The 23,670-nt window shown below is 41.6% G+C and overlaps 1 protein-coding gene across 1 annotated transcript in view; it reads left to right on the forward strand.

Moving 5' to 3' along the window:
• The first annotated feature begins 1,863 nt into the window (after positions 1-1,863).
• Positions 1,864-23,670, forward strand: part of vwa5b2 (von Willebrand factor A domain containing 5B2) — a 95,774-nt gene continuing 73,967 nt past the window's right edge. The window contains exon 1 of the mRNA XM_069897211.1: positions 1,864-1,958. The gene's annotated coding sequence lies outside the window, so the exon portion shown is untranslated. The remainder of the gene's footprint in view (positions 1,959-23,670) is intronic.

Raw genomic sequence — 23,670 nt, forward strand, 5'->3', positions numbered from 1 at the left:
TCTTCCTCAGCTTTTACTCATTGAAACCCCTCGAGCCAAAGCCTCAAAATCCCCTTCTCACAAAGAACTACATCTACAATGGTCATTCCACAGTGGCTGCTCCACCTCTGGTTTTCTCTACACTGGAGAGGCTGGACACAGACTGGGAGATCGCTTCACTCAGCACCTTCACTCTGTCCGCATCAGTGACAGGAATCCCCCAGAGGCCAACCATTTCAATTCTGCTCCACTCTCTCATGCTGACACGTTTGTCCACGGGCTTATGCACCGTCAAACCAAGACCACCTGTAAATTGGAGGAGAAACACCTCATTTTATATCTGGACACTCTCCAGCTGGCATTAACATAGACTTCTCTGGTTTCAGCTGGACCACTTATTCTTCTCACACTTTTCACCATCCCTCTGTCTTCTTTCCTGCAGCTCTTCACCTCCTTCCCTCTCCATTTACAGAGTCATCCCTTCTCCCCTTGTTTGTAGGTGTGCTCTCCCTCCTTTATCCACCCATTACCTCCTGCCTGTGGGATTGTGCTCCTGCCCCGCCCCTTCAACCCCACCATTTTGTTCAGGTGCCTGCTGACCTTGATGAAGGGCTCAAGTCCGAAATATTGGTTTTACTATACAAACTACTGTTTGACCTGCTGAGTTTCTCCGGCATTGTGCTTTTGCTTCAATCCATGAGGACTGCAGACGTTTGTGCTTCACTCCTGCTCCACTTGAGCTATGTTCAACATTTTTTTCATTGTCTTTAACATGCAAGAACACAGTTATCAACTAAGGGATAATGCCAAGAGATGGCTCCATTCCCCGGTTTCAAGCCTTTTGGGATCTGGAGCCAATGTTGCAGACTACTGCTGCTTCTTCGCGACTACGTAACACAGACACCCCTGGAGGGTTTTTAATGCCAGTGATACAAGATGCATTCAAGTTCAGGGATGGGTCTGCCTGGGACAGATTCTGTGATCATTACTGCTGTTAACTATTCAGTGAGATAACTGTTAAATTTTTTATTTAAGTTCAGACATACAGCATCGTAACAGGCCCGTTTTGGCCCACAGGTCGTGCTGCCCAATTTTCACCTAATTAACCTACACCCCCGGTACATTTCGAACAGTGAGAGGAAATGGGAGCCCGGGTAGAACGTAAAAACTCCTTACAGACAACACGGGATTCGAACCCCCATCCCGAATGCTTATGTTAAGCCAACCGTGCCTCCCAGTTAGTTTAGCACTTCCACAGATATGATCGGGGAGGACTTTGCAGAGCTGTTTGGACTGGTCAAATCAAGTTAACTTAATGTCAAGTCAAATTTATTGTCATCTGATTGCACCAGTACAACCCAACGAAACAGTGTTCTCTGGTCCTCAGTGCAAAACATGCAAACAAACAACCAGATATAACACACGTACAGACAAACAATACATATGCAGGATTCATTTTATATACATATACAGATAGATAGATAGATAAATAAATATTGTCATGTAAATATGAGAGTCTCGGATGGTTAGCAGATCTTTTGGTCATTCAGCATTCTCACTGCCTGTGGGAAGAAGCTGTTCCTCAATCTGGTGGTGTTGGTGAAGCTGTGGACACATCCACATATAATGCATTTGTCACAGCTAAGCCAAATATTGACAGCTGGAATCTCAGTGGGAATATGTTCTCCATGCATGGCCTGATTCATGGGGATGAGACAGCTCACTATGGAAACGTGTGCACTGCATTTAGGTATCAGGAGTGAAACAACAGGCTAGTAAATGCACTTAACTCCTATCTATTCAAATGCTTTTCATTTGCTGGAGATCATTGCTGACACTCCATGAATTATAGCTTTTTTTTCTCATGATTTAATAGGAAATCAAACAGCAAGCAAACATTTGCTGGGCAACCAGCCTTAGCTTTTGTTTGTCCAGAGTCCTGAGCAAATGTTAAAGTGGAAAATAAGTGGCAGTATCAGGTAAGGCTGCTTCGTTCGTCTCTAAGCTTGAAAGATGCAGATAAAAAGAAGCAGATTAAAATTTCACAATAACTACCTTGAAAATATTTAGAGCACAAATGGCATATTAATCATTCTGTAACTCTGTTAGCCTTTTGGGGCTTATTCATGAAATTTATTTCACTTGAAGTATGTGTGATTTTAATCTCTCATCTCTTGCACACGGTCACACACCATGGCCAATAGAACTGGGTACCACTTCATATGTTTAAATTCACCTTCTAGTGTGCAAGTGAGATATGCATCATTTTGCTCTGTGTAATTAAACACAAATGCTCATCCACAGACTTTATGGCTTTATCAAGAAAGTTAAAATAAAGACAAATGATACTCCACTTAATAAATAAATTACATGATATTGAATATTATGTTGCAATGAGATGTGAACACTGATGTATGTTAATTTGTACTTACCATATTTGATAGCATATACAACCCGCACCCCCCCCCCCACTTTTTTCCCAAAATTTTTCTCAAAAACTACCCCGAGTCCTATACGCAAAGGTGGCACTTAGGTGCCGCCATTTTGGGCACCGAAATACAAAGTGCTCTATTTACTCACGCAGCTTCAAGAAGCCAGCGGACCAACTTCCCTCGGGTGGTCTGTGTTTTCTGGAGCCACTGCTGCTGCTCGTTTGCCCCGTGAGAAGGCCAACCTGCAGCATAACGGCCGTGTTTGTAGTACACGCCAATGGAACAATCGATCGCTTGCTTTGAGGGGAGCGCTAAGCCTTAGTTCGATAAGCACGATCCCCAAGCAAATTGAATGAGGCGTGGGGGTGGAGTGACTGTTCACTCACTGCCACCCCTTCCCCCACCCCACCTCCCTGTAACTTATTCAATTTGCTCTGGATGCCGGGCAAGTCGAACAAAGACTTGGTGTTTGCACGGTAGGGGGAGAAGCAGCTTGTGGTGGGTAGGAGGACACGTTGCTCATGTGCAAGGAGGCTTTGGCATCTCAGCTATGCAAGGTTCAAAGGTTTTCATCAAGGTGAGTGAAGGCACATACACACATACACACACATAATCTACAAGGGGCCTTGCAGGAGGAACCCTTTCGCCAACTTACCAGCTACCCATATATCAAATTTTTCCTAAAAAGTTGGGCGGGGGGTAAATTATATGCCAATGGGGTCCTATATACTGTCAAATACAGTACATCTTGGGATGAGGAGTTCTGGATGTTTTTGAGAGAGGTTTGCTGATTTATTAATAAAAGTCATTATTCATGTGAAATATTTTTGCATTCACTTCTGATTAAAAAGGAACAGAATAATGAGCTGGAAAATTGGTAGGTGGAGTTTAATTTAGGCAAATGTGATTAGCTGCTATTTGGAAAGTGCAAGAGGAAAGAACACAGTAATTGGGAGGAGCCTTTAGTGTATGGATATAGAGAGAGATCTTGAGGTATCAGTCCATAGCTCCCAGCAAATGGCAACGCACATATGGGCATTCACTATAAAAGTTGCAGCTGTGCAACACTTTAGTTAGGCCACATTTGATGTATTGCGAGCAGTTCTATTACCAAACTGTAGGAGCTAATTTTTTTTGTGTACGTGGCTGAGGACATGGTGCAGTAGGGAGGGCTTCAGATTTCTACATCATTTGGCTCTGTTCCAGGGAAGGTGGGATCTGTATCGACAGGATGGATTGCATCTGAACTGGAAGGGGATTAATATCCTTGCAGGTAGGTTTGTTAGTCTTGCCCCGATGGGTTTAAACAAGATTTGCAGGGGGAGGGGAACCGAATGTTAGAGCAGTTAGTGAGAAGGAGGAGGAGGATAGTCATGCTTGGACTGCATGTATAGACAGACATTAAAGGTTTGTACATGATAGAATTTTTTTCAGGTGAATTTATTTTAATGCAACGAGTATTGCTGGAAAGGCTGGTGATTTTAGGGCATGAATTGACATGTGGGATTACGACATTATTGCTATTACTGAGACTTGGTTGCAGGAGGAGCAGGACTGGCCGCTTAACGTTCTGGGGTTTTGTTGCTTCAGGTGTGATAGAGGGGGAGGGGTGAAAAGGGGAGCAGTGGCCTTGCTAGTCAGAGAAAATACCTCAGCTGTGAGAAGTCAGGACAGCCAGGAGGGTTTGTCTACAGAGGCCATATAAGTGGAGTTGAGGAACAGGAAAGGTGTGACCACACTGATAGGATTGTATTATAGACTGTCCAATAGTCAGAGAGAATTGAAGGAGTAAGTCTGTGGAGAGATAGCAGATGGATGTAAGGAGCAGAAAGTTATGATAGGAGGAGATTTTAACTTTCCATATATTGACTGGGACTCCCATACCGAGAAAAGGTTGGGAGTTTGTGAAATGTGTCCAGGAAAGTTTTCTAAATCAATATATAGAGGTACCAATGAGAGGATGCAGTACTTGATTTCCTATAAGGGAACAAGACAGGTCAGGTGGCAGATGTACGTGTAGGCGAACAGTTTTGGTCCAATGACCATAATGTCATTAGCTTCAAGTTAATTATGGAAAAGGATGAATCTGGTCCTAAAGTTGGGATTCTAAATTGGAGGAAGGCAAATTTTGTGGAAATGAGAAAGGATCAAGGAAGAGTGGATTGGGATATGTTGTTTTTTGGCAAATGTGTTAAGTAATTGAATGGCCTTCAAAGGCAAAATTTTGAGAGCACAGAATTTGCATGTTCCTGTTCAGATTAAAGGCAAAATTAACAGGCATAGGGAACCCTGGGTTTTCAAGGGACATTGCCATTCTGGTTAAGAAGAAGATGGAGGTGCATAGCAAGTGTAGGCAACAAGGAGCTAATGACGTACTTGAAGAGTACAGAAAATGCAAGAAAATATTCAAGAAGGAAATCAGGAAGACAAAAAGAGGACATGAAGTTGCTTTGGCAGATAATGTGAAGGTAAACTCGAAGGATGTCTATGAGCATGTTAAGAGTAAAAGGATACTAGGGGACAAAATTGGTCCTCAAGAAGATCAAAGTGGTCATCTGTGTGGAGCCTCACATAATAGGGAGATCTTAAAAAGGCTTTTTGCATCAGTATTTACTCAGGAAACTGACATAGTGCATAAGGAAGAAAGGGAAACAAGCAAAAGTGTCATGGAACATATGGAGATTAAGGAGGAGAAGGTGCTTTTGCCTTACAGTGAATAAAGGTAGATAAATCCCCTGGCCTGGATATGATAATTCTTCAGACCTTGAGGTCTGAAATTGCAGGGGCCCTGACAAATATATTCAAAATGTCTTTAGCCACAGGTGAGATGCCAGAGGATTGAAGGGTTGCTCATGTTGTCCCATTATTTAAAAAAGCCTCCAAAAATAAACTAGGTGAGCCTTAAATCAGTAGCAGGTAAATTATTGGAAGGAGTTCTGAGAGATAGGATATATAAGTATTTGGACAGCCAGGGGCTGATTAGGGACAGTCATCATAGCTTTATGCATGGTAGGTCATGTTTAACGAATCTTGTAGAGTTTTTCTAGGAGGTTGCCAAGAAGGTAGATAAAGGAAAGGCTGTGGATGTTTAGACTTTAGTAAAGCCTTTGACAAGGTCCCACATGGGAGGTTAGTTCAGAAGGTCAAGGTACTGGGTATCCATGGAGAGGTTGTAAACTGGATTTGAAATTGTTTGTGTGGGAGAAAACAGAGAGTGGTAGTGGATGGTTGCTTCTCAGACTGGAGGTCTGTGACTAGTGATGTGCTTCAGGGATCGGTGCTAGGACCATTATTGTTTGTTTTCTATATCAATGATCTGGATAATAATGTGGTAAACTGAATCAGCAAGTTTGCTGATGACACAAAGACAGGAGGCGTTATGGACAGCGAGGAAGATCTTTCAAATCTTGCAGAGGCATTTGGGCCAACTGGGAGAATGGGCCAAAAATGGCAGATGGAGTTTAATGCAGACAAGTGTGAGGTTTTGCATTTTGGAAGGGCAAACCAAGGTAGGGCATATACAGAAAATGGTAGGTCACTGAAGGTGTCGAGGAACAAAAGGATCTGGGAATATAGATACATTGTTTCATGAAGGTGGCATGGCAGGTGGACAGGGTTGTAAAGAAAGCTTTTGGCATCTTAGCCTTTATAAATCAAAGTATTGAGTGTAGGAGTTGGGTTGTTATGTTGAAGTTGTTTAATACATTGGTGATGCCAAATTTGGAATATTTTGTGCAGTTCTGGTCACCTAACTACAGGAAGGATATCAATAAGATTGAAAGAATGCAGAGAAGATTTACTAGGATGTTGGTGGGTCTTCAGGAGTTGAGTTATAGGGAAAGATTAAACAGATTAGGACTTTATTCCTTGGAGCAAAGAAGAATGAGGGGAGATTTGATAGATAGGGTTTTTCTGCTTAGATTGGGAGGTCATAGTTTTAAGTTGAAAGGGGAAAGGGGAAAGGTTGAGGGGGAACATTAGGGGAAAGTTCTCCACTCAGAGATTGGTGGGATTGTGAAATGAGCTGTCATCTGATGTGATGAATGCAGGCTCGATCTTAAGTTTAAGAATAAATTGGATAGATACATGGATGGGGGAGGTCTGGAGGGGTATGGAATGGGAGCAGGTCAGTGGGACTAGTGGAATAGTGGCCAGCAGAGACTAGATGGATGAATAGCCTGTTTTATGTGCTGTAGAATTCTATGCTTATAATGTGAGTGGTGTCTATATTGCTGGGGAGAACTAATAATCTGAATATTTGGGTTCCAACAATTTATCCTTTTTAATTCTTCTTCAACTTCGGAGAAATGGTGCAAATAATTATTTTTAACACTTTGTGAAATTGCTCAATATATTTTGCCTGAATACAGATGAAGTCATGTAAGTGCTCAGGAGAACTTCATAAAATTCCTGCAAGGCCACGTCAAGGAATATGGAGCAAGTCCAATAGGAATGTCATTTGCAAATAGAATAATCATCTACTCCACACATGTCAAACTCTGGCCCGCGGGCCAAATTTGGCCCACGATATAATTATATTTGGCCTGCAAGATCAGATTAAATATATATTAGAGTTGGCCCGCTGGCCGCCACGCCAGTATATTGCATGCACACTGAAGGTGAAAATGAAGACGCCGGAGGTGTGGAGGGATCTCAGAGTCCCGAATCCCGGGGATAAGAACGTCGCACTCAGCCCGCCCGGCTCCCGGACACACAGACGCGGCTGGAGTTGGGGACCATCCTCGCTGGGTCTGCCCTTCAGCGGCGAGCCGGACCGAACGTCTCGTTGGCGATGCCTTCCCCCTCGCTCCGTGCGCGGCAGACCCTGCCTCCCGCTCCTTTTGTTGGAGACAAGCCCGGCACCGTGAGATCACAGTTTAATCCCTCTCCAACCATGGGAGGGGGGTGGGAGCAATGAGTTCTTCTCAGCCAATTCCTCCACCGCCCCGGACGCCGGCGTTTCAACGGGGGGTTTGGGTGCCTTTGTCAGGCGACTGACCTGTTGGTCCAAGACAAGGGGAGAGTGTACAAACTCCACATAGACAGCACCTGAACTCGGGTGAACATGGAGCTGCGACCCCACATTCCACATCAGGACTGTGTGTAAGATTGGGAGCAGTGAGACAGAAGCTTATTTTGTTCCTGTGATTTAAACCTTTCTTGGGGTGGGGTGGAGGGGTCCTTCTCTGACGACTTGCCTAACAATTAACCTAATCAGATGTGGAGTTACCACAATACAACAGTTCTCAACCTTTTTCTTTCCACTCGAGTCCCTGTGCCATTGGTGCTCTGTGATTAGTAAGGGATTGCTTAAGGTGGTCTGTGGGTGGAAAGAAAATGTTTGAAGACCACTGCTTTAATCATCCCTCATTGACTCGTCATGTGCACGGTTTCAGAACGCTAAAGGAAATGGGCCAATGACAATGACAATGAAAGAGTTTATCCAAAACTATTATTAAACATTTATTTTAATAAGAAAAAGTTTAACATTACATATGTTGAAAGAAGAGAAAACATGCAGATGTTGTTGAAAATTTTCAATAAATATTTAGTTCGGCCCTCGACTTAGTTCAAGTTTTTAATTTTGGCCCTCCGTGAATTTGAGTTTGACACCCCTGATCTACTCAGTTTTAGATGACCAGTTAGAAGCATGATAGAGGATAATCAGCCTATGATAACTCAATGACAAAGAATGCAACATCACTGTCAGAAAGATAATAGGAATGTTGCAATTACATCAGTATCCTGCAAACCAAAAAATGTTCCCATTGCTTATTGCGAATGAATGATGCCTACTGAAAATTCCACATCCTAACAGGGTGGATAAGGCTTGGATATTCCTGGATAATGCACATATTCCAAAAGCCATCTAGTTGCCTCCCATGCAACATCATTTAGATTATTTACCACATGATCTAGCCTCACATTTGAGGCAAGTTGCTGTTGTTTACGACATGCATTTGAAGGAGATGGTACAATAAGTGGAGGGAAGTGGAAGAGACAGTAAGTGGAGGGAAGTGGAAGAGATAAGGATAACTGAAGGAACAAACAAGTTTAAAGGAATAGGTTGGTAATGAAATTGTAATCCCTTGATTTTGATGATATTTTGGGAAATGGATGATTTTTTTTTCACAATACAATCCTAAGCATGTGAGGAGTTTGAGTAGATTTGGTATGTCCTCGAAGATTCTTGAAAACTTCTACAGGTGTACCATGGAGAGCATTCTGGCTGGTTGCATCTCTGTCTGGTACGGAGGTGCCAATGCTCTGGACAAGAAAAGACGATTGTTAATAAGAAAGCATCTGCTACCTCACTGGATGAAGATGTCGCACCAGCTCATGTCCTGAGCTGTCTGATAAAACTCATCAACATCTGAGACATTTAGAGTTAACCCATGAAGTGCTGAAGTAGCTGTACTAAGAATGGATGTAACACCCTACATTTCAGCCCATCTTACTGTGAATGCAAAGTGGAGGTGTCTCCTTCTGCCTATCGATAGCAGTAGCAACGCTTCACTGGAATACCCAATCAAGGTATCTTATGAAGATGCGACAAGAGAAGTTCAGCTGAAAAGATGTACAGATATCTCTATCGAACGAATACAGCAACAAGGTATCAAATACCATCAAAGTAGTAGTGACAAGGTTAATATTGATTATTTCTATTTTTATTATGATTTATAGTTTCTGAAGCTAAATGATAACACATAATTTGTGAAAACAAGCTTATATATACAGATTGAATTCATATGTTTACCAGCTACCAACTGTAACCGCTTTCAAATGGAGTGTACATAATCACTGTTTTCTGAGTCCATTATTGGAACTCACCTGGAGTGGGAGAATTTCATTTCTTTCACTTATTGAGGCAAATTGAAAGACAAACTTTGCCAAACTTGCTATATTTAGTGATTCCTCATGGGTTAATCTCCAGTAATAGTACAAGAAGAGAGAGTCAGATTCAGTAAGAGATATTGTAGCTGGAAAGATTAAAGGTGTTCAGTGAAGGGTGCAACAGTTAAGATTTATTGAACGGGCAGGATTATTCCAACATAAAGCCAGTTAAATATGAGAGTTGTCAAAGCATTGTATTTTTCATCAATTGTACTTCTATCTGTTGTTAAAAAAAGATAAATTGACAGCATTACACAGAATCACAATGAATTTACATCAAGTAGAAGTGATAAATGTAATTTATGCTTTAGGGTTTCCCACTCTACTTATTTTATCCCTTTAATTAGTCACCTTCCTCAATATGAGCCTCTTCTCTAACATTTGGAGGCTTTGAAGCGCCCCCCACCCCCTGCCCCCCTTCCCCATATCGTGAAGCAGAGGGTTCTCTTATTCGGAACCAGTGATAATAAAAGATTGCCAGTATTTTCCAAATATAGTCATGCAGTGCATACAATCCATTTGGGCATCATCTGACCACATCTATGTCTGTGGTCCCAGAAGGTTATAATAGAGTTCAGAAATCCCGATCGGAGAATGAGACGTAGCAGATGTAACTGGACTTAGTGAAAGCGACAACTTCCCTCATGTAACACTTGTTTCTCATGTTTCTTGTATACAAAGCGATTGCGTTGCCAGGCGTATAATGGTACAGTACATATATAACCTATAATACATATGTCTTGTCTTTGGCTTGGCTTCGCGGATGAAGATTTATGGAGGGGTAATGTCCATGTCAGCTGCAGGCTCGTTTGTGGCTGACAAGTCCGATGCGGGACAGGCAAACACAATTGCAGCGGTTGCAAGGGAAAATTGGTTGGTTGGGGTTGGGTGTTGGGTTTTTCCTCCTTTGTCTTTTGTCAGTGAGGTGGGCTCTGCGGTCTTCTTCCAAGGAGGTTGCTGCCTGCCGAACTGTGAGGCGCCAAGATGCATGGTTTGAGGCGATATCAGCCCACTGGCGGTGGTCAATGTGGCAGGCACCAAGAGATTTCTTTAGGCAGTCCTTGTACCTCTTCTTTGGTGCACCTCTGTCTCGGTGGCCAGTGGAGAGCTCGCCATATAACACGATCTTGGGAAGGCGATGGTCCTCCATTCTGGAGATGTGACCTACCCAGCGCAGTTGGATCTTCAGCAGCATGGATTCGATGCTGTCGGCCTCTGCCATCTCGAGTACTTCGATGTTGGTGATGAAGTCGCTCCAATGAATGTTGAGGATGGAGCGGAGACAACGCTGGTGGAAGCATTCTAGGAGCTGTTGGTGATGCCGGTAGAGGACCCATGATTCGGAGCCGAACAGGAGTGTGGGTGTGACAACGGCTCTGTAGACGCTAATCTTTGTGAGGTTTTTCAGTTGGTTGTTTTTCCACTCTTTTGCGTAGTCTTCCAAAGGCGCTATTTTCCTTGGCGAGTCTGTTGTCTATCTCATTGTCGATCCTTGCATCCGATGAAATGGTGCAGCCGAGATAGGTAAACTGGTTGACTGTTTTGAGTTTTGTGTGCCCGATGGAGATATGGGGGGGGCTGGTAGTCAATGGTGGGGAGCTGGCTGATGGAGGACCTCAGTTTTCTTCAGGCTGACTTCCAGGCCAAACGTTTTGGCAGTTTCCGCAAAACAGGACATCAAGCGCTAAAGAGCTGGCTCTGAATGGGCAACTAAAGCGGCATCGTCTGCAAAGAGTAGTTCACGGACAAGTTGCTCTTGTGTCTTGGTGTGAGCTTGCAGGCGCCTCAGATCGAAGAGACTGCCATCCGTGCGGTACCGGATGTAAACAGCGTCTTCATTGTTGAGGTCTTTCGTGGCTTGTTTCAGCATCATGCTGAAGAAGATTGAAAAGAGGGATGGTGCGAGAACGCAGCCTTGCTTCACGCCATTGTTAATGGAGAAGGGTTCAGAGAGCTCATTGCTGTATCTGACCTGACCTTGTTGGTTTTCGTGCAGTTGGATAACCGTGTTGAGGAACTTTGGGGGGCATCCGAGGCACTCTAGTATTTGCCAAAGCCCTTTCCTGCTCACGATGTCGAAGGCTTTGGTGAGGTCAACAAAGGTCATCAAAAACATATGTCTTGATAGTCATAATAAATGCCTATGTTACTGGCTTATGTGTGCACTTGTACTTTCTATTGTAAATTTAATGTGAACATTCCTTCCTTACAAATAAAAAGTTTACAGTACTGTGCAGTATAAACCTACTGAACCCATATATTACCTTGACAGATACATTAGCTGAAATACGGTACTGTATGTGTACAGTATCTTGGCTATTTTGTCAATACAGGTACACTACGTATCCCATATAGCTTTGCTGTATATAATATGTTATTCGCACAACACCAAATCACATAACGTCCTATTTCACAAAAAAGTATCGTGAACGTTAAGCGACACATGACTGCAGCTATTATTGGTGATTCAAAGTGTGTTACTCTGTACTTCCCATATTGCTAGGCAGTTGAAATTGTAGGTAAGAGGCGCTGTTCAAGTAGTTTGTTGGTGCTTATATTTAAGGTGTGGTAAAAACACAAAGAAATGCTGGATGAATTCAGCCAGTCTCGCAGCATTCATTGTTGGAGGTAAAGATATATTATTGATATTTCAGGCCTGAGCCCTTCTTCAAGGAATAAGCATGGAACAGGAAGGCATCAGAATAACATTCAAGGTGTGGCTCTGGTGGAGGCAGTAATTATTTGGGGAATTACATATGTATTGCTTTTTTATGGAAGATGCTGAGTTTACTGAGTGTTATAGGAACTGGATTCGTCCCGGCAAGGAGTGCAAGTACCTACATGTTCCTTGTAGAAAGACAAGAGAGAGAGAGAGACCTTGACACAATCACTAGAGGGAGCCCATTTCTGACCTGATTTTGCAGTTACTGCTTTTATGTGAATAATCCAGTTGAGCTGGTCGGCGTTAGGCTATGTATTACAACCAAAGGTCAAATTTTGGCAGTTAGTCTCTCTCTCTCTTGTTGGAAATATTCAATCCTAGGTATCTGAGCATCACTGTATCACTCACCACTTACCATGCCAAACCAATACGTTGCCCATGGACTGCTGTATGCAGGCATTGTTTGTTTCATTTTCACATGAGTTGCAGATAGATCTAAACCATGGGCACTCATTGTGATGTGTTGTTACTTCACCTCAGTAAATCTATCATTTAAAACAGAAATGTGATAGTGGTATTAAACATTTACATTGCCTTATCCAATTGCACTTGTCAGTCATTGTTCTATCACTGGCATTAGAAATAATGTGGAGATCCTACTAAAGAAAATTTAAAAAAAAATTGTTTAGGACATGTTTGATAGTATTGGGACTGTTGAAGATAGCATCCAATCTCCTCCACTGGATCAGAAAATCCAGCCATATTCAAGATTCTAACCATTTATTATCATGCAATAAAACAGGTGTAACATCACTCAAAATTGGCTTTGCTGTAAGGCAGACAAAGATTCACCATCAGCAGAAATTGCCCAGTGCCCCTTACATTCAGAGAAAGAGAAGCAAAAGAGAGTCTCTTCACAATCACTGAGTGTCTGTGGATTTGCCCACATCGCTGCCGCAGCCACAGACTTCAGTCCCAACCATCGGCAACCTGAACTCCAAATCCAAACCTCTGATAGGATCAGGAAATCTTCAGTACACTCAGCAGCCCCTTGCATCCTAGTTCCTATACTTGATATCCCTTCAGCCAGTCTTGAGCTAGTCTCCAACAGTCCGCCACCTAGTGTGAGTCCTTGGACAGCGTCGCCAACAGTCCCCAGACTGCGTGGGTTCCTCGCCTTGCATCACCAACAGCCCGCAGCCTCTATGTTCTTCAGCCACTGAGCCTCTCATGGGTCCACCCCACGGTCACCATCCCATGGGCTGTCTCCCCTGCACCTTCTCCTCATTTTCTAGTGCCCTATGGCAATCCTTTGCTTCCCCAGTCTATAACCCCTTGAGGCTGCTGCCGAACACAGGCACTGCCCCCTTGGGAACAGACCTCGTGGTCACAGGATTTTAAAATAAAGTAGTGTCAGCTCCTTTAACAGGCCATTTAAAGCCTGTATGGAGCTGTCAGTAGTTGGTAGAACCCTGCAAAGGAATGCCAAGTCTCTGCTCCCCACTCTCCACGGGTCTGCACCAGTGGCAGACCCATTATTTTTTCCCATTATGCCCACCAATAGGACCATTGATGAGTCAGTCAGAGAATTTTCCTTTCTTATATTAATTACTCTGTTAGGTGATTTTCTCCAGTTGTTTTTCATGTCTTTTTCCAATCAATTGCATCACACAACATCCTCTACATGCTGGACAGGAGGTCAGTCACCCACTGACCATCAAGTAGATAAGTGAAAGTCAATTCATTATCTGTGGATGATATGATACGTCAGCAATGGAATCTCATGTAACCAGAGACACAAGTGCAGGGTGGGAAATGGATCTTTTCAGCAGATGTTCCAGCTACAGCCAATATGGATAGGAAGAATGTCAGCAAGTGAGGGACGATTGTATGTTTGGAGGAGGGTATTGTCGGCAGATGATATCAAAGGAGATGATTGAGATTTATAAGATGGAGGGATAATGCATCATTTTTCTGTAATGGAGAATGTGGATTTGTTTTGCTCATTCTGATGCTGTGAACTGACATAGAATCCTGTTAGGAGAGATACAAAGGAACCCATGGAACTAATGAGTGAAGGTGATCAAGGCAAGAATATGTTCAAGAGGAGAGACGGAGGGGAGGCAATGGTTTTTAAAATGGAGGGATTCAGGATGTATTTTGAAATTGATGATAATATGGCTGTTTTGACATTTAATGTTAGTTGATGCAGCTGACCTTTCCAAGGGCACTAAAATAATATTTAAAGTCTTGGTTGCAATCCAAAATAAAGATGATCAAATGTTACAATAACATTTGAAATGACTCCATCCCCACCTTACAATCTGTACAATATTGTGGTTTTATTCAGATGATTATTTTCCACTTTGGAATGCACTGCATTTTTTAGTACATTATGTTATGGAAGACAAATATTTCCGCATAACTTTGATTCACAATTAATAATTAAATCTTGTCTGAGCTTATGTCTCTGACAGAAGGCTGACAGCTAAAGTATTCCTTTAATCTGAAGATTTAAAAAAATGTATTGTTTAACTTGAAAAATTAAATATCTCCATTTTGTAACTGGAATCTCATGGAAGATAAATTGGATCTGATTAATGAAATAGAGGAGACAACTGCAAGAAAGTAGCATTTCACTGATTTACTCAGCTGAGTTTGAAGTGGCAGATTGCTGGTGTTTTGTTCGAGTAAACCAGGAGCTTGGACAGGCATTAGAATTAATTTGAGGTTTGGAATTAGTTGAGGAAAAAAAAAATTGAACAAATCAAAAAAATGTTTTTCTGGATGCTGGCTGCTTGTTTGGAATGTGAAGTCAGTATTTATACTGAGAAGTCAGAATGAAAATTGATTTCAGAATGAAATGGGGAGGTAGGGAGGTATGTTACTGGATTCCTAATGCAGAGGACTGGGCTAATGATCAGATGCCAAGAGAGATTTACATTCAGTTAATTAACTATATTCATCCAGAATGAAATGGCAGTACCTGGTACATGAATTTCATTTAAGGAAGAAATATTACCATCTTAACCACATATTTTTTATGCCAAATATGTTTCTTTAGAATCACATTGCTGTTGGTTAATTTGACTCTAAACTGATCCAACAAACTGCTCAATTGAAGAACAGATTGGCAATAATATGCTGGCTTTGCCCCTGCAGCTCACACTCAATACATAAAAGTTCTCTTTAATAAGGTATCAGGTATCGATGAGTCATGGAGATTTCCATCTGTTCTCTTCTTCCCAATGTTAGTACTTTGCTGCAAAAGGACAGCTGGTGTGGTCCTGATCAGGAGACCCTAGAAGGTCCTCGAATCAGAACATGAATTGATCCAATTTGGTCAATATTCCTCAAATTCTGCAGTCTCGCATACTTCTTTTGGCTAAAATGCTCAGTTCCCTTTCGCTGGATTACACATGGTGAGATAGCTACCCTAAAGAATATTCACCTTTAGACGTGTCTCTGCATTTGAGAGAAAACAACACCACACTTTGTATTGAAACAGAAAAGGGCTGGAAACACTCAACAGGTCAGGTAGCATCTGTGGAAAGAAAAACTGATCAGTGACCCAACAGAATAGTTTTTTGTAGGCAGGTTTGGGAGGGCAGCTTGGGACAAATTAAATATCAGTGTTTCTCTTTCCATAGATGCTGGCTTGACCCACTGATTGCTTCCAACATTTTCTATTTTTGCTTCAGAGTTTTTGATTTTCACAATTCTTTCTAACTAGTTCAGCGCAAGTTTAATTCAGTAAACTGATAACTTGTGTTTTATTGCCTTTGATTTATGGCTGGCTTGAGACTTTCTCCAATTAACTTCCATGTATGAACCTTGCTCAGTGCACCATGACAAAAACACTGATTGTCATATTTTCAGTCTAGGTCATTCTGATTACTCTTCTGCTGGTTGGGATTAACACACTCAATTCTGACTGCGTCTATTATAATTTAGAATAATAAGGAAATCTCGTGGATGTTCTCTGACTGGTAGAAAAGGTGAAACATAAGTCTTTCTGCTTGACATCATTGAAGCCTGAGTCATGCCTGTGGAATGCCATCCCAAAGATAAACGTGCATTCCCTTAAACCTGGCTGTACCTGCTCATTGTTCAGTTCACCACTGGATTTTACATCAGTGGGATATCTGTGCTCAGGTACGTCTTTGCTTTGCTCGTCTCAAATGGAAGTTTACCCTCTTGATTTTTGAGGAGAAGGGTGTTAAATTTATACGAGGGAATAAGTAGATTAAAATGCTGTCATAGAGTATCCTCCTTCTTGGCAGCTCCTTCAGAGAGAGAATGACTGGCAACCACTCCAGTTCTGTAGGTTCTGAGATGACAGACAAGGTGAGTGCAGGAATTTATAGGGCAGGAGGTGACTAGTGGGATGGACTGGTGGATGCTCTGTGAGATTGTGTGCGGTTTCTGCTGGACTTTTGTAAGAGAATGTGCTCTCTTTCTGATGGGTTTTTGTGTGAAATGGTGCATTCTTTCTTATAATTTTTGAGCCAGGGTGTGAGGTCAAAATCTTTAAACACCTTTTATCTCAGTTAATTATAGTTGTATTGGCACATGATAGAAAATGGTACTTCAGTTCTGTACCCCACTTCCATGCTGACATATCTCTCCATGGTATCATGCACTTTTCCAACCAACATCACTCTTAAATTGGAGGAACAACACTTGATTTTCCATCTGGGCACTCTCCAGCTGGATGGCATTAACATCAACTTCTCTGGTTTCTGCTAACCTACTCTCCATTCTTCCTGTTCCTTCTCCCTTTGTCTTCTGTCCTCCAGCTCTTCACCCCCTTCCCTCTTCATTCACAGAGCCATCCCTCCTTCTCCTGCAAACTGGTGTTCCCTCCCTCCCTGATCCACCTATTACTTCCTGCTTATGGGTCTGTGCTCCTCCCCTTGACCCACCCTCTCCCACCATTTTTTTCGGGTGCCTGCTGACATCTTTCCATACCTTGATGAAAGGCTCAAGCCCGAAATGTTGGTTATGTATCTTTATCTTCACTACATAAAGTACGCTGTTTGACCTCCTGATTTTCTCCAGCATTGTGTTTTTACTTCAACCACAGTGTCTATAGACTTTCGTGTTTTACCAATAATAAAATCATCATCCACATCTGACTGGGAACCTGAAGCAGGTGGTGTATGGCAGGGATCAGTGCTGGGACTTTTGTTGCTTGTGGTTTTATATATATAAATAATTTGGATGAGAATGTAGGCTGTATGAATGTATGAATGGCATATTTTCAGATAGCAAAGAAGGTAATTGAATGATACAGAGTGACACAGATCAGCTGGTTAATTGGGCAATATGGAGGATCATCGCCTTCCCAAGATCGTGTTCTATGGCGAGCTCTCCACTGGCCACCAAGACAGAGGTGCACCAAAGAAGAGGTACAAGGACTGCTTAAAGAAATCTCTTGGTGCCTGCCACATCGACCACCGCCAGTGGGCTGATATCGCCTCACAGTTCGGCGGGCAGCAACCTCCTTTGAAGAAGACCGCAGAGCCCACCTCACTGACAAAAGACAAAGGAGGAAAAACCCAACACCCAACCCCAACCCACCAATTTTCCCTTGCAACCGCTGCAACTGTGTCTGCCTGTCCCGCATCGGACTTGTCAATCACCAATGAACCTGCAGCAGACGTGGACATACCCCTCCATAAATCTTCGTCCGTGAAGCCAAGCCAAAGAAAAGAAGATGGTGGCTGGTGAAATTTAATCCAGACAAGTGCAAAGAAATATACTTTGAGATGTCAAGGACATTGAGAGAGAGAGAGAGAGAGAGAGAGAGAGAGAGAGAGAGAGAGAGAGACCTTAGGAGCTTTTCTATCCAGGGAGATCTTCGGCGCAAGTCTCGAGATCTTTGAAAGAGGTGACATATATAGATAGGCTTGTGAAGAAAGGCATTAGGGTATTCTTGTGAAACACAATAGACTGCTGATGCTGTGATTGTAGTAAAATATATAGATGCTGGAGGAACTAAACCAGTCTCGTAGTGTTGGGCTCAGGTCTGAATTGTCAGTTTTATATCTTTACCTCCAATGGAAACTACAAATCTGCGAAGTTCCTCCAGCATTTCTGTGTTTTTACTTATTTATTGAGGTATTCTTGCCTCCATAGATCAAAGCATCGAGTACCAGGAATTAGAATTATGACTGACTTACAGTTGTGCTAAACTCTGCTTAGGTCACACTTGGAGTGTTTTGTACAGTTCTGGTTGCCAAACTAGAGAAAGGATGTGGTATCAATGGGGATAGTACAGAGGAGATTCACCAGGAGGTTGGCTACAGTGGAGGGCCAGATGAGAGATTGGATAGGCTGGATTTATTTTCACTGGAGGCTGGGGGTGGAGTAGAGGGCACCATGCATAGGATTACAAAACTATAACAGGCATAGGAAAGATAGTTAGTCAGAATCACTTTGCCAGACAAGGAGTCTAAAACCATAGGGCATAGGTTTGGGGAGGAATTTAAAACTCAGAAAGAGGGTTTTTTTTCCACACAGAGGGAGGGTGATTATACAGTACAGGTACACAATCCTTTATCCGGACATCTAAAATAAGGAAAGCTCCAAAATCTGGCAAGTGGGGAGAGAGACGGCAGCACGAGTCAGGTGAGCGAAAGAACGGCAGCACGAGTCAGGCAGGTGAAGGATCGGCAGCGCTAGACGGGCGGCCGATGGAGTGAGACCAGCAGTGCGATTCGGGCAGGCGGGGTGGGGGGGGAGCAGCAGCGTGACTGGAAGGTGTTGGGGGTGAATAGGGTTGCACAATTCAGGTGGGCTTAAATCTGGCTTTCCGAAATCTGTAAAAATCCAAAATTTGGAACACACTGTCCCCCAAGGGTTCCAGATAAAGGATTGTGTACCTGTACAAGATTCCAGATGAAATAGTAGCAGTCGATATAATTACAATGCTTAAAGGACATTGAGACGGATACTTGGATAGGAAAGGAGTGGTGAGATATGGGGCCAATGCGGCAAATGGGATTAACATTGTCGTCAAAGTGGGATGGGCTGTAAAGAGCCAATTCTGTGTCGTACATTTAAATAATTCAATGAACATCTGCTTACACTGAAAGCTGGCTGACCAGATATGGAAATTCTTTTATATTTTCCAGGATCATAGCTGATCCACCATTATTTATGCTAGGAAATGGAATGTTTTCGTACTTCGGCAGCTCACTTTTCATTCTTACTCTGGACAAAGTTCTTTCGTCTTATCCTTCCTTCACAGTATTTTCTCAGATATTGTTTTAGATTTATATTTCTTGCTTTAATTGCTTTGGAAAAAAGCCTTGGTCTTGGTTCATAAATCAGTTCTCTAAGGCAAGGGATCAACTCAGTGCATTCTGCACTCCCTTGAGAGAATGAATTCTAAGTCTGAGTGGTTACAGTGCTCAACGCTGCTTCTCATAGAGCATTCCACAATTACAGCAGACCTCCACTTAGTTTTCATTTAACATTTATGCTGTCCAGTGTTCCATTTGAGAAAGAAAGGTCTGAAGTTCAATATCATTCTTCACACACCTCCAGGTCATCTCAAAGCACTTTGCAACCAAATGAAGAGTATCTGTGATGCAATGTTTGACCACAGTGTCTGCACTTCAAGATGAATGTCGTTGTAAGGTACATTAAGGTCACCCAAGGTTGTGAACGTTGCTATATAAATGCAAGTCTTTTTACATCTCTTTTTGTTGCGCAATTGAGCCCAAGATACATGTCGCCACGGTACATGTGCTTTATATGTGGGGAGGTAACAATTTTATCATTCTATTCTATTAACTATTTCCAGCAGCAGAAGCTTCACTAACCAGAGGACACAGATTCAGAAGTAGAGGGGTGGGTTGGAGGCCAAGGATTGTTTTTAGAATTTTTTTTTTTCAATTTTTCCTAAACATAGTACCACATCTGAAAAAAAACCAATTCTTTTTAATGTATTTACACTTTCTTTTAGTATAATTCACTTCTCATGTAGAAACACTATGTCAGCTTACTTCCAATTCCCTTCCTCCCCCCCCCCCCCCCAAAACTTTGGAAAATAAACAACTAAAGCAATTAAAGTGACAAACAGAAAAGTGATAAAAAGAAAAAGAAAAGAAGAAATTCTTTCTAATCAACTTCCACTCTTTGAGGTGCTTCATTGCTGTTGTCTTTATGTATTTTGTTAGCTTTTAGAACTGTGGGCTGTTGTTATAGGTGCGCACCAAAGTGCTCTAGATAAGTTTGCCATATTTTGGCAAAAGTATCGTACTTATTTCTTAAATTATATGTGTCTCTCTCCATGGGCACACAGTTGTGCATCTCTGTGGTCCATCGAGCGATGAATGGGGAGGAGTCGGACTTCCAGGTGATCGCAATGCATTTTTTGTTACTGACAGGGCAATATCTAGAAATTTAATTTGGAATTTAGTTAATGATCTTCCCACATCCTCTAGTTTTCCCAATAAATACAGATCCAGATCCAGTGGGAAGTCTGTTACCATAATTCTACTTAATATATTAGATAATTCCAACCAAAAGGATCTCACCTCTGCGCACGTGGAGTGTATAAAGGTATGAATTTCTAACCTAAACCTAAAGCACATTACCAATATCTCTAATTTTCCTTTATGTAATTTTTGTGGTGTAAGAAATTATACTGTTCCAATCTTAGTCTGGTGTTGATCACTGATGTTACATTTCCCCTACATAAATCTGACCAACATTCTTCATTGATCATTATTCCCAAGTCTGACTCCCACCTCTCCCTCGATCTTTGCAGGCCTGGTTTTTGGCTCTCACTTTGAAGTACAAAGTACATTCTGGATATAAATTTGGGAGCACCTCCCAGTCGAAGTAGCCCTTTCACCTTGTTCCATTGAGGAAGGGTCATGGAAGGGCCCATTTTCCCTCAGGAAGGATCTTAACTGTAGAAAGTAGTGAAAGGTTCCATTAGGCAAATCATATTTATCCTTCACTTGTTCGAAGGACATGAGCTGTCTATTCTCAAAGTAGTCCTCAATAGTTTGGATCTCCTTTCAGTGCCAAATTTCCAGAAATTTGTTATCTAAATTCATAGGCATCAGTTCATTGTGTAGTAAGAGTGCTTTTGGCGATATCACAATCTCTTTACCAATCCAATGATTAATTTCATTACAGATTTTTATCAGACGTTTTAAGGATGGGATTATCTGTTCTTTTATTTATTAATTTGGTATTTGTTTTGCAAATGAAATCTTTCTCCATCCCCCTCCCCCATGCTATGTAATCCTATGTTAACCCATTTTGGTGGCTCACCTTCTTCAAATAAAGATGTGAGTAACCTTGACTGGGCTGTTAAGTAATATTTACTAAAATCAGGTAATTATACCCCCCCCACCCCCAATTTATAATTCCTCCATCAATTTTTCCATGGAGATCCTGGAGACTTTGCCATTCCACATAAAATTTCTTATGCTGCCATTAATATTTAAAAAATTGTTTGTGGTAGATAAATAGGAATGGATTGAAATAAATACTGTAATCTTGGCAACACTTTCATTTTGATACTGTTTACCCTGTCTATCAAAATGATGGGCAGGCTTCTGCATCTGTTTAAATCAGCTTCAAACTTTTCAAGGATAGGAGTATAGTTGAGTTTGTATAAGTTTTCCAAATTTCTATCCATTGTTATCCCTAAGTATTTAAAACTACCTGATTGCCGCTTAAAATGGCTCCCATTTATATCTTTCATAGTCTGAATCAGTCAGGGGCTTTTTTCAAAATTTACCTTATATCCAGAAATTATGCCATAATCTTCCAGGGTGGTCTGCAATTTGGACAATGACTTAGCTGGTTCCGTCAAGTATAATAGCACATCGTCTGTGAATGGGTTTATTTTATGTTCAGCTTGGCCCACCTTGAATCCCTTTATGTGTGGGTCCTTTCTAATATATTCTGCTAATAATTCAATAGCTAATAAAAACAGCCCTGGAGACAGTGGAAAACTCTGCTAGACCTACTTAAGGGGAATGTCGATGAAATTTTGGCTATTTATTATGATCCTTGTTTGTGGTTTAGAATATAATGTTTTTACCCAATTAAAATATGTTTGTCCTAGTCCAAATTTTCCCATTTTTTAAAATAGATATGGCCATTCCAATCTATTGAAGGCCTTTTCTGCATCCAGAGATACTGCTACACTGGGATCTTCTCTGGATTGTGCCAAATCTATTATATTCGATAATCTTCTCAAGTTGTCAGCAGAATGTCTCTTTTTTATAAAACTTGCTTGGTCCGGATTTATTAATTTTGGGAGATATTGGCCCAATCTCTCAACCAGTGCTTTGGCTATTATCTTGTAATCTGTATTTAATAATGAGATGGGTCTGTAAGACACAGGTTTTAATGGATCTTTATTCTTCTTAGGTAACATCACAATTATTGCTTTTGAAAAGGTGTTCGGGAGGGCAAGGATTGTGGAAGAACAGGTAGAGGGGGAGTTAGTCATGTATTCACCACTAAAAAAAAGTGGCATATCATGAAATCAGTAAAATGTAATTGTTTTGGAACTTGAATAATCAGAGATTAGTTAAACACAATGTCACCTTTTCATGATATCAAGCACCAATGATATAAAATCTCTGCAGTGAGTTCAGAATTAAGACTATTCATTTACATCTGCCAAGTTCCTTTAATCAATATGTGAAGTCAGTCATAGCCAATGCAGACAACTGTTTAATTGCTGAATACTGCATTGCATTGCGAACAACAGATTGGGTGTTACGATCCAAATGCTTGTCTTTACTTGTCTGAGATATGTTGTTGCATTCCAGGCTTAAATTTAACTGGTTCGAAACATCACTTAGTTTCTTCCAGTGCAAAACAATTCAGTCTCCCAGGTATAAACTGTGGGCTGAATTACCGTTGTTGCATCAACTTCTGATGTGTGATGAGAATTCTACTGAAGGAGTCATGTTAATTTGATTTCCGACCAGCTGTTGGAACAAGTACACAACAAGAATATCATTCTAGGTGCTCAGTTGAACAATCTGAAGATATTTTAAAAACTTAATTTTAAACTGTTTAAATTTACTGCACTCAACCTTCCTTTTGCTGCGGCCCTCTTGGGACTCAGCTCAAAGTTTTTTGGTCCCCTTCCCTGCGAATCAGTCAAGTTTTGGTTTTATTCATACTTCTCTCTACTGACTGCATAAAAAATATAAAAGATATTTATGTTATGAGGTGAAAATAAAACAAAGCTTTAACTTCAATGTGCCATAGGCCCTGTTGGGAATGGCTGCGAAGCCTCTGTGTCTTGGTCAGCTTCAAATTCAATTAGTTTATGGACACTAATGAATGAATGCATGCCCAGAACTCTAACCCTGGACAACAGTTTTTTTTTCCAAAAGATTTGCTTCTTGAAAAAACATTTGGGATTATCACAAGAACTCAATAAAAAGGTCCATCGATCCTGCTCCTCCATTCCACCCTGAACTAATCTGTTCTCACATCGAGATCCAAGTTCTGGGGTTTTCCTCATATCCCTTGATACTTTGACTAATTAGATATCTATCAATATCAATCTTCCCCCTTAAACTCCCCAGTGATCCGGCCTCCAGAGCTGTACGTGACAATGAATCCCACAAATCTACAACCCTCTGGCTAAAGAAATTTCTCCTCATCTCTGTTTTAAATGGGCATCTTCTAATACTAAGACTGTGC

This window comes from Narcine bancroftii, chromosome 9, assembly GCF_036971445.1.
Source record: "Narcine bancroftii isolate sNarBan1 chromosome 9, sNarBan1.hap1, whole genome shotgun sequence".
Taxonomy (NCBI): Eukaryota; Metazoa; Chordata; class Chondrichthyes; order Torpediniformes; family Narcinidae; genus Narcine; species Narcine bancroftii.